Here is a 17,774-nt window from a genome sequence, read left to right on the forward strand (position 1 = left end):
ACCGACAGCAGTGGTGTCGACAGCGACGACTGCCACAGCAGCAGTGACTGTTCAGCAGTGACAGCAGTGACTGGCAGAGTCGAACCAGCGCGACGTGTCGTGAGAGTGTTCAAAGTGTATGTATGTAACATGTGATGCAATACATATGTATCGTGTGTTTATGCTTTTTCGATTATCGAATATATCGAAAGCATCAGGGATGACCCAAAATGCCTAAATATACCCATTTAAACCATTTGAAAAACATATTGAGAAATATTAACAACGCTACGAATAAATTCGCCCTAAACTGGTCAACGGCCCCACTGTGCGGCGGACAAACGCTGAGCCGCCGCAGCCGCCCCATCCAGGGCGCTCCCGGCCACAGTGGCGCAATCAGGGTGGCCACCGCCTGCTGCGCCTCCACCACATCCAGCACCCGCGGAATCAGACGAAACGGCGGTTTGACGAAGTTGTGCTGGTTCCAATCGGACTGGCCCAGTGCGTCTAATCTGGACGTGCACGGATCCCGGAACCGGCTGTTGTAGACCGGCAGCAGGGCTGTGGCCAGGGCTGCGAACCGGTCGATCGTGTGTGCACCGAGCATACGCTCCAACTGCCGGAATACAGACAGGTGCAAGGTCCATTCATGGCGTAGTGGAATACGGGAAAGATCATCTGGATGTACGTTTAGATATCCCGCGATGTGATGAGCGACAAGCATAATCTGATGCTTAAAAGCAAAGGCCCAAATATTCTGGGCGATCGCGTCGAGTCGGGGCTGAGATTCCCCCAGCCTGTTGATTAACCCGCGCCCCACGGGGGGGGGGGGCTATTTATAGCCCCCCCTCCCGTTTTTCTGCAAAAACTTCCAAACCGCTTGACGTATTGACGCCAAACTTTCAGTACCTTCGGCTGCATCAATTTGACACCTTGTGTCAAAATTTGAACTTCGTAGCTACCATAGGTCGGCCGAAAATGACGTCCGAGTGACGTCATGTTCGGCCGATTTCGACGCAAAACATTGAACCACGGCAATCGCTCCCAAGGGCTCAGTTTTTAAGCTAGATCCAATTTCTTTGCATGAAAGGACTCAGAATAGACTGCGCTATCCAACTGCTATCTCGGATTTTCGAAATTTTGAAAATTTCGAAAATTTTATATAATAAGATTCAAAATTTACATCTTTACATTTTTTCAAAAAGTTTTCGACTTTTCGACAAAACCGGAATACATGTGATAGAACGCGTTATTACGACTAACTCTAGCAAGTTTAAGCTAAATATCTTCAAAAATGGCCAAGTTATACGCATTATTGCAAAAAATTCACAATCATTAATTTTTCAAATCAATTTTTCAGCACGTATTTGACATCGTACGCCAATATAAATAGCACCATCGTGTTCCTGAGCTCAAACTGCATTCAATAGCCACCTTTTCTGTTGAAAAATTATAACTTCAAAATTTGACCTTTTTTGACCTGAAAGTGACCTGACCTAAGCTAAATTCGACTCAAAATGACCTCGAATGACACAGAAGACATCAAATTCGAAATCTTAGGCCTAAATGGACCATAAAAAATGTGTCACGTGACCGACGCATGATATAATATTTTCGTGACCTGTGATGACCTGACGACCTGAAAATCAAAGTACAATTTTGGTACCCTCAGAGTATCTAGAGCATCTGTTCACGAGTGTGTGAACCAAAAATGAGCCTGATCTGACTTGTAAGACGGCGGCCAGAGCCCAAAACGCGAACAAGCAAAATGCTAATAATTTTTACTTTGACCTGACCTGTGACGTCATCGGTGACCTCAAGGTCAATGAAATTAGGTTTCGTTCGACAGTTTTTCCGGGGCTATCAGACGCCGTTTGAATTTTGACGATCGGTCCAGTAGTTTCGGAGTTAGGAGGGGGGCTATGAATAGCCCCCCCCCCCAGTAGGGCGTGTTATACGCAGACCCCAGTGGGGCGCGGGTTAAGGCGACCACCGTGATATTATCTGACAAAATTTCGACAGTTTTGCCATAGAGCAAGTTCTTAAAAGATAACAGCGCTAGATAAACCGCTAACAACTCTCGAAAATTGGACGTTTCGGCGCTCACCTCTGACCCCCAGAAGCCTGAGGCGGTTTGGCCGACAGGCGCGGAAAGGGTCGCACCCCAGCCTGTTCCTGATGCGTCCGTGCAGAGCTGAAAGTCGCATGTAGCCGGCGGCACCAGCAGCCGGCCGTTCCACCCGTCCAACGACTGGATCCACCACGTCAGATCCTCTCTCGCCTCGGCCGACCAAAACATGGCTTCGTTCCACGTGTGCCTAGAATTGAGCATGCAGTAAACATTTCGTAGTTTTAACTTTGCTGGGAAAACAGCAGCCATCATGCTAATACAGCGTCCTGCTATTCGTGCCAGGAGACGTGCGGACACGGTGGGGCGTTTCAAGACTCTCGAAATATCCTGTTTGAGTTTTGAAACCTTGCTTTTCGGGACGGTTATGAGCGGGGGGTCGTTCTGATGAGCACAATGTACCTATATCAAAACCCAAATAAGACACCGTCTCTGAAGGATCCAGACATGATTTCTGCCGATTTACACACAAACCAAGCATTTCCAACGTGTCTAAGAAAACTCTGAGGTCATGCGACATTGCACTTTGGGTAGACGTCAACAAAAAGTCATCGACATAAGCCATCACAGACAAATTTTTTCTTCCTCTCAGGTATACTCCACCACAGCTCGAATACATTTATGAAAATAATATGGGCTAGCGACCATACCGAACGGAAGTACACACCATACAAACCAACTGCCACCGTACTGGAACCCAGGGCCTCGGCTAACATGTTAACTGGTGGGCCAAATGGCCCACCAGTGACCCGAAATGGCCCACCAGCCTCAAAGATTTGGCCCACCAGTTATTTTCCGAAAAATCGAAGTTTTCACATTTTTCACTTTTCAAATTGAAATAGCAGATCTTATCGTACATTTTCAGGCTGTTAAGTACCCATCGGTGAAACATATTCTTGTGAAAAACTTCAACCTATTGTTTGCAATATCCTCTTGGGAGGACTATAGTACCCACAACTTTATCCACCACCTACGTCTTTGCTGTATGATTTTTACTTCGATTTCCATGTGACGTCACAGTACTTCCATGTCCAGTGGTGTCCGGTGTGCTCAACCGGACACCACCGGATATGGAACGGATATTAACGGATGACAAACGGACGTCCAACGGAAACAAACGGACATCACCGGACGCTGACAGTTCTCGTCCGTTTCTCGTCCGTTGGTCCAATCCGGTGAAGTGTGACCGAAGCTTTAAATTTTATGCAATAATCGTGAAAGACGTCTGCCTCTGGGGCATTCCACGATAGATCGTACCAGGCCCGTCACCCTCATCTCTCAGATTTTAATGAAAATCGGTCCCAGGGGTAATCATAGGCCCCAAAGACGCCTGGCAAAATATCAGACTTCTCAGATCAAAACTTTTTGAGTTATATTGCATTACATTTTTTTTAACTTCGGTATGTAACGGTGAGTTTGATGGCCTATAACTCAAGAACGGGTTAAGCAACCAACAAAAAGTAAACAACACTAAGCTTGCGATGAATCAAAAATTAATATTACTATTTAAAAATTCCAAAGAAAAAATTTCATTATTGAGCAAAAACCCTAATCTTTTTTCATTTGCCTTTAATGACTTTTGGGACCAAAATTTTTCACATTTTTATTTTTTCAAAATAAACTTCATGTCATTGCAAATCGACATGCAAAAATTTAGAAAGGTGTTCTTTCTAAAAGTTCCTCATTTTCCCGCAAACAAAATGGGTTTCGGAAGGGTTGATACGACCCCAGCACGCCGTTTCGCTTCTAATAGAGCTAGAGCCTCGCGGAAAAAACGAGCGTGTGTGCCGTTACAAGTCGCAGCGATTGGTACCCGATTTTAAGGTCTCAGGTCAACCGGTAGCGTCTGAGGTCAGGTCACGTGACTGAAGTTACGGGTTCGGTTTTTAGTAAATAACTTCGCAAAAAATGGCCGCAGAGCCGCGACTTTGGCATCATTGTGTTCGCCTAGCTCAGGTGCATCGAATGGTATACTTTTTGCTAGTGTGAGATCAACTTAAGTAGTTGACCTCGGGTTAAGGTCAGGTCAGAGCCCCTCAGGTCACGAAGCTGGGCAAAGGGTATCATATGGCATACCATTCGATTCGGAAGGTCTTCCCGAGTCCATTGGTGGCTTTCCCGACTCTCTAGCTCCATTTGATCGGGAGTTATTGACGAAAAACTCGTACGACCCTAGTGACGTCATAAATGACGCCACGCAAGGTTAACAATGCAAAAGTAAAGCATTGGACTTTGCAAGGAGTGCATGAAATCACGATACCATGTACGTGGGATAGTTTTAGATCATTCTCGGCGCCAAAATAACAGTTTTTATATTTTCCCATTGATTTATAACAGTGGTGTCACGTGACCGACCTGACCTCATGTAACCTTGAAAAATTCCCAGATATACAAGTTGTGAGACCTCTGGAGGACATCATGTATGCGTCCTGTAACTTTCATCTCGGACAGCTATGGTCATTGGCGTCCAAATCTAAGTCAGAACCAAACAGTCTTTTTCACCCTCGCGCTTATAGGAAAGAGGGTTGGATAAACCCTCTTTTCACTTTTTTTCGGATGACTCAGACTTAAATTGAAATTTCAGTAACCCGTGATGTCACTAGGCAGCTTTACCACGCCATTTATAAGCTCCCTCCCGAAATCACTATTCGAAACCGTTATCGTGACGTAAAATAAATACATTTATAGAAAGAACACCTTCCTAATTTTTGGCATACTTCTTAACCATGAGCCACATATCTTTTTAAAGAAATAAAAATTCAAAAAAATTTGGTCCCAAAGTCCAAAAATACAAATGAAAGAAAACTCGATATGTCATATATCAAAAATAGCGTATTTTTCAAAATTTCAAAAATACACATTAATCTCTGTTTCATTGCAAGTTCAATGTAATATAACATTTGGCATTTGAATAATCCGTCTTAGAGTTACAGCCCGCCAAACTTAGCGCTGCAAAGCAAGATCCAAAAAATGTTATACACCATAACTCAACAAATACTTATCTGATAAGCCTGAAATTGTTACAGGTGGATTCAGAGCCCCTGATTACCCCTGAGACCAATTCTCGTCAAATTCCGAGAGATGAGGGTGTCAAATTGGAAAAAAGTGGTACGATCTATCGTGGAATGCCCCCTCTGTCAATTACTGATAGTGTCGGCGGCTTCCAGCCGATCGAGGTCTGCGAAAGTTCTTGCAAGCTTTCCGATCGATCGAGTGGTTGCAGTCACATAAGCATCTGCCGCAGACCAGTCAGTTACAAGAAAAACTACGAATAAAGAACAGACCAGTTCAGACGGTCGGGTATAAGCCTGCGAGCGATCTCAGACGGCTAGTCGATATACACGATATAAGCCAGAGTCAAACTAGAGGAAGTGTCGGCGACTTCCAGCAGATTGAAGTCTGCAAGCGATATTATGCGTCTTCACGACCGGTATGATGCTTGCAGTCACACATCTGACCAGTCGGACGAATTTCGAACCGTTCACAGTCAGCGTTCCAAAAATTTCTCATTTGGGCTGAAGATGACACTCAAGAATAAGAATGGATAATTTTCCACTCACATTTTGGGTGGCTAGAATTTTCCACTCAGACACCAAAGAGAAATCTGAATTTTGGGACACTGTTCACCAAAAGCGTACATAACTTAGTTTTTTTTAGAAAATATTAGGGCTGCACAGTGCGCTTGGGCTTTTGAGTCAATTCTTTTCCACGCGACACCAATATGCTTAATGATCATTTTCAGAGATGTTGGGGCTGCTGCTACAACCCCCTTTTGGGGTTCCTGCTACAACCCACTTCACTAAAGTTGCACTTGTGCTGTTCACAATTCCTCCCGATCCACCCGACAACGCCCGATCCCGTCACCGCTTCCGAATCTCCGACTAGTCGGCGAGCGATCCACTCAGTGCTCGCTGATTTTTAACATCCGACCGGCCGTAAGTTATCGTCCAAAGTTTTATCGGCGTCAATATTTTGTGCATACTTCAGTTGGGGAAACTACGAGGAGCCAAACAAAAATTGGATTAGCCAATCAGCGGCTGGAGTGGGCGGGGCGATGACCATATATGGTCATAAAATCAGACAACTTCATCTTTTCAATGAATTTTAGCATTCAAATGAAAAAATAAGGCATAAGAATGTTTTTTAACCACACAAGGCCTACACTCACCCGGTGCATAATTACCTGGCGGCTCTAAATCGCAGAGTTACAACGCAAGGTCAAACCGTGATTGGCAAATATGGCGGATTGAAACAGTCGCGCCAAAAAATGTAAGCTGTACCGTGGTTTAAAAATGTCATTATTTTTATTATTTTGTTTATGGTTTTTCTAATTGTACTTAAGTTATTATTTTAGAATTAAATATTTTTGTTTATTGTAATTAAATTAAATCTTTTAACAATTTTCTTTCATAAACCAATCCATTTATTGAATTGGCCAGCTGATTGTGACACCCAGAACCTGCAGAAAAGCCGTTTTCCTATCGCCATTTTCGAGTCAATTCGCCGAATTTAATCAAATCAAACTAATTCCTGGTGAAAAATGGAAGCCTTTTCTCTCCAATTAGTGGACGCGATACCGCAAGTACCGGCTTGTTATACCGTTTTTCACCCTTAGTAGCGGGGGCTGCATTTATGCCCATATATGGTCATCAAAAGTCCATTTATTGACCAATCCATTTTTTGACATTCGCCTCGTAGTTTCCCCAACTGACTTGTGCGATTTTATGTGCACCGCCGGAGTATCACCACTGAGAGGGTTGTGGGTCCCTACTCTCTACTCTCTCCTCTCTCTGAAGAGTCGGGGGAGGGGTCGAGGCCCGTTTTTTACATTTTTTAATGCCATCCTGACGTTCTTTTTTTTGCAGAATAAAGTGGCCGAAATCTGGGGAGAAATCGAAAATTGGGGGGGGGGGGGCTATGGCTACGAAGGTCAGTCCATGTCGCTGCCCAAGTGGCCCACCAGTCAAAATTCCTTAGCCGAGGCCCTGCTGGAACCCCAAAAACGTACGGGGCATTCCACGTCAAATCGAACAAAAATCGGCTGTTTTGCACCTTACCATCAGCGATTTCATTATAAATTTGTGAGCGAGTTCCTGTGTCGCCCCGGACATTACATTGATGTTTTTTGCACATTCTAACCACAGGTCTTCTAAATATAGGGCATCAAATTTTTACAAAATGTTGCATCTTTATATTTTTGAACGACCATAACTTTGGTTGTACTTGTTTGATTTGAATGAAATAAACCTTACTGTTTAGGTAATTTCTTAAGCATTTGTTTAGAATTGCATCGACTTTAATATATGACCTTGAAATTTGCTTAACTCTGTTCTTAAGTACAAAAATTGAAATAGCAAAAAACACACCACCTTCGATTTGGCTCATTTTCATATATTTTATTGCCTACCATATCCTTAACAACCTGGGAAAAAATTAGAGTGGGCCATTCATAAGTTTTGAAGAAAATGGCACATATGCAAACGTATGTTAGCACGCGCAGTGGAGGGGGAAGAGTGAATTTCGCCCCACCCCTCCTGTTTTTCGCCAATATATCATAATATTGATGCAAAATTACTTATGGCTACCTGTCCAGAATTGAATTGCACATCTCATCGTGCAAGCAATAAGAAAATCGGTTCACAACTGTTCTAGTAATAGCGGTGTAAAGTGAACATCCTGTCGCCGCGGCGACGCGGCGACTCGGCACCCGGCGCCGACCGCTACGCGCCGCCTGAATTGTAGACTGTGCCGGGACGGAACGGATGCAATCTTATGGTGAAAGAATTCTGAAAATAGGTTGGTAAACAATTGAAATATGAACGTATAAACACAAAATTGTGATTGCTGCGTTTCCCGCGTCGGCCGATCCCGCCTCAGCCGGCGACATGCTATTCTTAAAGGGACCCTCCCACCTTCAAAAAAGTTAATGAATTGGCATGAAAGTGATGTCGCTCGGTTCAGAAAGAGCAAAAATGAATATCTACCAAATTTCATCGAAAAATATTCACCGGTTTTCAAGATATTAGACTTTTACTTTTGTTTACTTTTTGGGATCTCCGCTGTTCCTAGCGACTTTATTTGAAAGTGCGGCATTTGTTGCGCGCAAAGCAGCATATACCACCGCGTGCTGCCAAACGTTTTAGTAAAAGATTTAAAAATCGTTAGATCTCCGCTGACGTCACAAATTCTAAGGGGGCATACCAATGCATTAGCCCCTTAGAATCCGAAAACTGCAAGTTTGAAATTCCATCTCCGAATTAGGGCATTTTTCGATGTTGTGAATGCCCAAACCGGTATTTTCAGGCCATGGCCACCAATTTGGCTATCTCAACTCAAAACTAATGTTAAGGTGGGAGGGTCCCTTTAACAGGACTCTAACTGCCATATTTATTATCGGATTAACTAGAAATTCCCCATACATACTCAAAAATGTATGTTCTTTCGTATAGTGAAGATCAAAAGACGTGAAGATATCGTTGCGTGATAATGTTTTCGTTGAACTTATTTCATGATGCATTTCCACACGGCTCAAAATTCACCGCAAAATACCGTTTGCCTGAGACACTTTTACAATGGAACGTGAATGCTTGACTACGATGACTATGCATTTCCATTCTCGCAGAGTTTGGGATATCACTAATCAGCAATCATTCATTTCAGAAAGTGTACACAAGCAAGCATGTCTTGACTCTGTCTTTCAAGGTCACGCGCGGTTGCGTGATGTTGATGCATGAAAACGGTTTGCCGCGAAAGTTATGAATGGCCCACTCCAATTTTTTCACAGATGGTTAGGAACATTGTGACGGACATAATATGTAAAAATTACCCAAATCGAAGGTGGCGTGTTTTTTGCTATTTAAATTTTTCTGTCTTAATTCAAGGTCAAATGCATTCCAAGGTCACTTCAATTTAATTTTATAATTAAAAATCAAAGCCTTATCAATTGCCTACAAGACCCTGTTAATATCATTTTGATACCAGAAAAGGAACCAGAGTTATAAGCATTTAAAAAAATGATGTGTGGCATTTTTGGCTATATTCGATGACCTATATCTCGGCGATACGTTATCAAATTTCGAAAATATTATACGTAACTCAGTTTTGAACCATGCCCAGTCTGCCTACAAATTTTCAGAAAAATCGAAGGGGATGACGGATTTCGGTGTTTGATTTGACGTGGAATGCCCCGTAGTCCGTACGATAATCTGCATGCACAGGGAAGTGATAAAAACCATCTTTCAAATCAACAGTGACCGCAAGTTCACCATTTCGCATCACTGTCACTTCTGGCAGAACAGTCGCACCTTCCGACGAAAAACGCGGCACTTCACAGTGAGCATTCACATAGCGAAGATCACAAATCAAACGGAACTTTGAATTTTTCTTGGGAATGACCTTTAAAGGGGAAACACAATGTGGCTGTGAAGTGTGAATTAACTTTTTCTACCACACCTCTTTGTTGCAAAGATAAAAGTTCCGCGTCCAGAAACTGTTTTTCTAGTTCGCTGAACCTAGGATTCTCAAACACGCGGCGCTCTGGCACGCTTACGAGTGGCACTGGCACCCCATTATTGACCCACTCAAGAACGTTATCGGGAGCCCCTATACGGGCCCACGCCTCTCTATGCAACGGCATAGTGTCCAACTCACCCCTCTCACTGACGTGGCGTGCGCGCTAGTCCGCCGCGCAGGCCCCTGTGACGTCATCCGGCTGCGCACGGGGCACGAGGTCGCGCGGCCCTGCTGCTGCTCCGTACCGCCCGCGGCGATATCTCCAGTCAGCCGGCCCGGCGCCGGAGCCAGCCGGGCCGGTGCGCTGGCCCTGCAGGTCTGGACGGAAACCCCGTCCGGCAGACGCGAAAAACGATCCCCGGCCCCGAAACCTGCCAGGGCCACTGACCTGGCGGTTTTAACGTGCTCCCGCGATGGTCACTGCGCGCTGAAGATTCTCCAGAGCGCCAGGAGTAAACGCTGCCGGGTTCTGCTGAAGCGTCTGGAGCAGTCTTGTCGTTCCGTCGTCGAACTGGTTCGCTACTAGAAGATTGGTGTATTCCTCTTGCAGGAACCTGAGTTGGGCGAGCGTTATCGTAGTTATCTCTTGGAGAACTGGCTCTGAACTGGTGCACTGAGATAACAATTTTAGCAAGGTTTCTTGAAAACGCGCACACTTGAAATTTCAGCCAGTCACCCCTGCTCACACCAGCTCTGGAATCACCCACCACCAGGTCTGGCGGTAGCTTGACCTTCGCTACGCTGTCGCGAATGGCCCTGAACTCGGCCTGCAGATCACTAAACGATCCGACTGCTGCAAATGCCTCACCGCCAGGCTGCGGCTGGAAGCCGAGGTCTTCGGCTGGCTCTGCGACGGCCCGACGACCGGGATTGTCGCTCTTCAGCTGCTCGCTAAGCGAAGCCACCGACACCTCCAACTGGGTAAATCTCTCCGCCAAAGCACTCAACTCGGCCTGGAGCTGGCCCTCCATGAGGAGACAGGCCGCCTCGAGATACCGGCGACCCGCACACAAACGGAGCGTCGCGGCCCGTGCGGAGCACCAACGCGGACTGACCCTGACCCGCGGCCGCGACCGAGCTCGCGGGTCGGGTTGCACCCCTGGCGGCGAATGGGGTAACTACGGTTCATGCTTTCAGTTACCCCGCGTTCGATGTCTCTCGGACGACGAAGATTCTACGTCGTCCGGCCAATCCCGTCCAAGGTCAGTGGGGGCTCGGCTGCGGTTATGGAACGTGATTGGTCGGACGGCGTAGAATCTTCGCCGTCCGGGAGACATCGAACGCGGGGTTAGATTCGTTGAAAAATTTTCCCCAGGATTCCCAAAACAGCCCCTCGGATCTTATACTTCTGGAACCAACGTGCAAATCGCACACCCTTCTCCCCAATCAAAGCAGCCCATCTGTCGATGCAGGTGTTGAGTGCTTTTATAAATGATGCCTCGTCGCCGACCGTAAGCAAACCGTCATTCGCGTTGAAGAGGTCTGTTAAAATGATACTTTGGTCTGAAGGAGACATGCCAAGTTCACCAACCCTTTTTTCTATATTTCTTCTAAAGTGAATTTTGCACAGATATTGGTCCGCTTTACAAAAACAAGCTCTAAATGCCCCATGAAGAGCCTCGTCAGTCGTCATCATCTGTGCCGAAGGCGGTTAGAGTCTTGGTGTTTCCTAGAAGTTGTCGAATTTCACATGCACATGCCAAATACGAGTCGCTGTCCTTTGATACATGCAGCATAACAGGCCCAAGAAAAGTAGGGTGGTTTTTTTGTTGTGTTTGAAACTACACTCAAATTTTCATAGGTCGAAAGAGTCACATAAAAGTCTCCCATATTAAATGTCGTGTCGATACTAAAGACCGAGAAACACTTTCTCGCAGCAAAATCGAGCTACATCAGTCTTTTGTTGATCTGTATAAAGAAAAACATATGGTTTATCGGTAAACCGTACTTCGCGAAGAAACTTCAAGCCCTGAAAATCCTTCCCATTCTCCTTTATACATCGTCGCACTAGCTCCATATAAGGGTCTGACGATCGCACGGTTGACTCAAGGCTCTATAGAAGGCTCTATAGGGTTGACTGCGAGTCGACCTTAGCCCTGCTTAACTTTGCTTTGATATTTTCGACTTGTTTTAGATTTCGTGGCACTACATCATTCTTACCGATAATAGCTTCACGATAAACTGACAAGGGTGTGGCGCAATCCACCTTCGATTCGAGACGAGCCAGAGTGAAACGAGAAGTCCTAGAGAAAGGTTGGTCAATTTTTGAGGCGTTACCATGACAACTAGGCTGAAAGTTACGCGGCAACACCCCTACGTACTGAATATAAATATCATACTTTTGTTGGCCGTCAGCGCTCATGACACACATGATGATGATCATTTTCTTAACCCGCGCCCCACTGGGGTCTGTGTATAACACGCCCTACTGGGGGGGGGGGGCTATTCATAGCCCCCCTCCTAACTCCGAAACTACTGGGCCGATCGTCAAAATTCAAACGGCGTCTGATAGCCCCGGAAAAACTGTCGAGCGAAACCTAATTTCATTGACCTCGAGGTCACCGATGACGTCACAGGTCAGGTCAAAGTAAAAATTATTAGCATTTTGGCTTGTTCACATTTTGGGCTCTGGCCGCCGTCTTACAAGTCAGATCAGGCTCATTTTTGGTACACACACTCTTAAACAGATGCTCGAGATACCCTGAGGGTACCAAGCTTTTACTTTGATTTTCAGGTCAAGGTCAGGTCATCACAGGTCACGAAAATATTTTATCATGCGTCGGTCACGTGACACATGTTTTATGGTCCATTTAGGCCATAGATTTCGAATTTGATGTCGTCTGTGTCATTCGAGGTCATTTTGAGTCGAATTTAGCTTAGGTCAGGTCACTTTCAGGTCAAAAAAGGTCAAATTTTGAAGTTAAAATTTTTCAACAAAAAAGGTGTCTATTGGATGCAGTTTGAGCTCAAGAACACGATGGTGCCATTTATATTGGTGTACGATGTCAAATACGTACTGAAAAATTGATTTGAAAAATTAATAATTGTGAATTTATTGCAATAATGCGTATAACTTGGCCATTTTTGAAGATATTTAGCTAAAACTTGCTAGAGTTAGTCATAATCAAGCGTTCTGTCACATATATTCCGTTTTTTTCGAAAAGTCAAAAACTTTTTGAAAAAAATATAAAAATACATATTTTGAATATTATTATATCAAATTTTCGAAATTTTCAAAATTTTGAAAATTCGAGATAGCAGTTTGATAGCGCGGTCAATTCTGAGTCCTTTCATGCAAAGAAATTGGATCTAGCTTAAAAACTGAGCTCTTGGGAGCGATTGCCGTGGTTCAATGTTTTGCGTCGAAATCGGCCGAACATGACGTCACTCTGACGTCATTTCCGGTCGCACCATTTTTAAAACTTATTTCCCCTCCGTTTTTTATAGAATGCATTTGCTGCAAACGGCGCATGACCCCTGAAAACCCTTACACAAATGTCTTCCTCGTTTCCCCCATTAGCTTCATAGGCGCCCTCTTTGGCATATAAGCGCCCTATGTATAGTCATCAGAGACATCCCTATATGTCCCACAGTCGCCCCATTGTCGCATACAATGTGCGCTTATCATAGGCGTCTCTCTTTTATGGACACTTGAAGGCACCTCTCTTTGCCATGCCGGCGCCCCTGTTTCTTATGAATGCACCCCCATGGCATTGATCAATTGCAATTTGCAGACCTCTATTGCATGTGGACGCCCATATATGTAGGCCTCAGAGGCGCCCCTCTTTCGCATTGAGGCGCCCCTATGGGCTTCATAGGCGCCCCTCTATTGCACGTAGGTGCCCTTCTGTCTCAGAACCGCTCCCCTTTGGCATGGAGACGCCCATCTTTCGTACGGAGGAGCCGCTGTGGTTCTTACAGACGGCATGGTGCTCCCAGACGCAGATGGGGCTCTCGGAGTCGACAGTGTGGGACCTTCAGTCGCTGATGGGTGCCCGCCAGATGTGGACCCTCGTAGACGCCGGTATGGGGCCCTCAGAGATGCCGGTATGGGCCCTCAGAGATGCCGGTATGTGGCCCTTAGAGACACCGGTGTGGAACCCTCAGATACTTCAGTGTGAAGCCCTTACAATTGCTGGTGTGGAGCTATGAATGCGCTGGCTTAACCCGGCCGGGCCCGGGGGGTAATCCCAACCACCGCAGCCCGGGGGGGGGGCGTTTTTCGTCCCCCTGTCTAACTCCGTAAATAAGGGAGATACGGAAACAAAAGCGATACCAAACGAAAGGTCCTTACAAGACGATTCTAATGCATCTAAAATTTTTGACCTCAGGTCAATTTTCAAGGTCAGAGGTCAAGGTCAAAGGCCAAAACCGGCACATGTGTAGTGATCTCAAAGTAAGCCTTCTAGAGGACGGCAGGCTGCATCAAACCGGCAAAATTGGGTGTCAAACAAAAGAAGAGAATCTGAGGATTCTAAAAATGTGTTCCAAATCAAAGGTCAAGGTCAAGATCACGCTCAAAATTGACCTCAAACTTGGCACTTTTTCGCACATCTTGCGTGCTAACTTCCAAGATGTTTTGAAATGTTTTGAGGCTTATCAGTTCCCTATTTGTGGTTCATCTTACGATACAAGGCTGCTCAAAGGTCAAGGCCACAGAAGAGTATCCCTGCTAGAGGCTATTTCACTGATTCAAGTTAGTAATAATAAATAAAACAATTTTGCCATCCGGAAGCTCTAAATGAAGGCTTAGAGGAAAATAGATGCCAGATTCGTGATCAGCGGGTACAAATCCATCATAAACGACCTTTCATGTGTCAAGGTCAACCAGAGGTCATTCGAGGTCACATGAGGTCAACATGAAACTTGACCTTTTCCGAACAAAATATATATCATTCGACGCGGCTTGACAAGGCGAATGCGATGGTACCACTGCCGTAGCTCTAGGACCATTTTTGTCGAAGTTATTTGCAAAAACTAAAACCACATTTCGGGGTCGTTGACCTGACCTCTGACCTCAGGTCATCAAAACTATTTTTCTATGTTTCTCTAGGTCAAACGCTACACAGCCGTGCTCGTAATTTGTTATTATCTCTAAAACTCTATTTTTAGCAGCTATTTGAAGTTTGCGTCTGTGACGCCGATTTTTGCCGTGCAGGGGTCTAGAAAAATGAACCAGACGTCATCAAGGGGGCTAGGTCCAAATTTTTTACTTCAGAAGATGTCAAATTGATGGGAGAAAAGGTACTGAAAGTTTCGCCTTCCTATCCCTAAGCGTTCGGGAGTTATCGCAAATATTCGCCAGGGGGGGGGGGCGAAAAACGCCCCCCCCGGGCCCGCGAGGGTTAAATCCCTCAGAGGCCGGTACATGGACATAAGAGCTCAGTGGGAGCTTGTGTGGTGCCTTCAGTGGCCTTGTGGAGCCGTTAGACATCAACATGGTGCTCTCAGGAGCCGGTGAGTCCTCAGAGTCACCGGTGTGGGGCCTTCCGAGCTCCGAGATACTGGTCTGGGGCCCTCAGAGGTGTCGGTGTGGGTCCTTCAGATGTACCCAGGCCCATGTCGTCCCCTATCTCCCTGTGTGTCGAAGTGCACAGATGACGTCACACGAAGGGGCGGAGTCGGGGGCGGAGCCTGGCGCAACGGCCGCCATATCTGAATTTGTTTTATTAGAATGTATTCTATATTTATTGTTATCGATAGTTTTATGAACGGTTAGCTGTAGTATAAGTGATTTATCAAGAAAAAAATACATATTCTGCTTGCAGTTTCGATTTAAGTACGACCCGCGCCTAGATTCGAACGCACGATCTTTGGATTACGGCGCAAGCATCCTAACCACTACACTACCGCGGCGGCGTGGCGGCCGGCGGAAGGGAGGCTGCGGAGGCATGGGGGCTTTTTTTACGCATTTTTGGAAAATTTAATGGGTTTAGTGAAAAACGCTTCTTAGATAATTCGAAGAAAAATGTCTCGGCTTTCCGATGATGCACTTAGTTTTGTGCTAGCTTTAGCAGAGTTTGTTCTACAGCGCTTCAAAAATCGCCCATTTGCATAGGACTTAAACGGGACTTCAAGGACTTGCCCCCAGATGACGTCACGAGCTGACGTCACGATCAGGTAGAATCGCCGGACGACCCTACCTGGTATATAGGGCCTTGGATGTACCTATAGAGCCTTGAGATGCACAGGTGTGGTGGCCCACAGAGGCGACGGTGTGGGGCCCCCAGAGCCACCGATATAGGGCCCTAAGAGACACTAGTATGACCCTCAAAGGCGCCGCTGTGTGGCGCTCATAAACACTGGTGTGGAGCCATCACAGGCGGGTGGAGCCGTTAGAGGCCGGCGTGGCACGTGGGGATAAGCGTGTCTACTTAGGAGCCCTTGAGGTGCTCTCATGAGCTCTGTGGGGCCCTACCGAGCCGAAATATGGCCACGGCCAGTTGCCGCCGCATGGCTCTTCGGACTATCATTCTCAGGCCTCAGGGGCCTCATCTGCCTAGTTTGAATAGAAGGGCCTCTCAGACCATCAGTCTCATGGGCCTCCTCTGGCTAGTATAAATAGAAGGGCCTGTTAGACCATCAATCCTAGGGGCCTCCTCTGGTTAGTATAAATAGAAGAGCCTCTCAGACCATTAATCTCAGGGGGCTCCTGTGGACAGTATAAATAAAAGGGCCTCTCAGACCATCAGTCTCGGGGGGCCTCCCTAGAAAAGTGTAAATGTGGATAGAGGGCCCCCTCAGATTCATTAGGAGTGGACCTCTCTATCAGTCTCAGGGGCCTCTTGTGGCCAGTATGAATATAAGAGCCTCTCAGACCATCGGTCTCAGGGGCCTCTTCTGACTAGTGTGGATAGAGGGCCCTCCCAGACCACCGGTTTCAGGGGCCTCCAGTGGCCAGTTATATGAACAGAAGGGCCTCACAGCCATCAGCCTCGGGGGCCTCTTCTGACTGGTGTGAATATGAGGGCCTCTCATACCATCAGTCTCAGCGGCCTCCTCTGCCTAGTGTGAATATAAGGGCTTCCCAGGCCATCAGTCTCAGGGGACTCTTCTGACTGGTGCCGGATTGAGGGACCTCCCAGACCGAAAGTTTTGGGGGTCTCCTGTGGCCAGTATAAATAGAAGGGCCTCTCAGTCCATCAGTATCATGGGCCTCTTCTGCCTGGTGTGATTATAAGGGCCTCTCAGGTCATCAGTCTCAGGGGCCTCCTCTGACTACTGTGTAGATGGATAGGCCTCGCAGACCATCAGTCTCAGGGGCCTCTTATAACTATTGAAGATAGAAGGGCCTCCTCTGACTAGTGAGGGTAGGGGGCCTCGGCTAGACCGCCAGTGTCAGGGGCCTAAATTTATCCTGACTAGTGTGGATGGAGGGGTCTCCCAGACCACCAGTCTCAGACCTCTGACTAGTGTGGATAGAGGGGCCTCCCAGACCGCCAGTGTCAGGGGCCTCCCCAGACCAGTGTGGATATTGGGGCCTCCTCAGATCCACTAGGGCCTCTCAGGCCATCAGTCTCAGGGGCTTCGACTGACAAGTATGAACAGAGGGCCTCCTTGGATCCATCACTGCCCCTTGGAGTCCGTGCGTGGGGATTCGTGGAACTTATTTTTACCGAGTTTGTTTATTCTGGGAGGTGACGACGTCCTCTCAAATCGAGAAGAGGGGCCTCGAGTAAAAAGTGGGTGGGCCAAAACACATGGTTGCCCCCCCCCCCACCTCGAAAAGTGGGTGGGCACTTGCCCACTTGGCCCCCCTGTTCCTACGCCTATGGCCCATCAGCACACTGGGCACAAAACAACTCCCTCTACTCGGCCCGCACAAGGGTCACGCTCGGTCAAGTGACCGCGGCCAGCTGCCACGTCGGACTCGCCCGACTCAGCTAGAGGTGCAAGTTTAACTGCTGACGTGTGGCATCAAAGGAAGGACGAGGGATTAAATGCGGACCGCGGGCGCCATTAACAGGATCTTTCGATTAGGTATGTAACAAAATCTAATCATGTACGCACAGTTCATCTACACAGTTCATTTGCATCAATGTTGCATCAATGTTCAGAAATAAAACTCCGCAGCGTCTGCGTCAACCGTATAGGTATATTAGTTAATCAAAACATTTATCAAAGAAACACTTCACTGCAAGAAGCAAGAAGCCAC

General features: G+C 46.6%; 1 protein-coding gene across 2 annotated transcripts in view; it reads right to left on the reverse strand.

The window, feature by feature from the left end:
* LOC122380859 (TAF5-like RNA polymerase II p300/CBP-associated factor-associated factor 65 kDa subunit 5L) overlaps nucleotides 1-10,252 on the reverse strand; it is a 78,297-nt gene extending 68,045 nt beyond the window's left edge. The window contains exons 1-2 of one of the 2 annotated variants that reach the window (XM_043364378.1): nucleotides 10,008-10,252; nucleotides 2,087-2,297 (exon numbers count right to left, since the gene is read on the reverse strand). The gene's annotated coding sequence lies outside the window, so the exon portion shown is untranslated. Of the gene's footprint in view, nucleotides 1-2,086; nucleotides 2,298-9,757 lie in introns of both variants that reach the window. The other variant, XM_043364379.1, reaches the window with a different exon arrangement.
* Between the last annotated feature and the right edge of the window lie 7,522 nt (nucleotides 10,253-17,774).

This window comes from Amphibalanus amphitrite, unplaced genomic scaffold (assembly GCF_019059575.1).
Source record: "Amphibalanus amphitrite isolate SeventyFive unplaced genomic scaffold, NRLGWU_Aamphi_draft 000108F_arrow, whole genome shotgun sequence".
Taxonomy (NCBI): domain Eukaryota; kingdom Metazoa; phylum Arthropoda; class Thecostraca; order Balanomorpha; family Balanidae; genus Amphibalanus; species Amphibalanus amphitrite.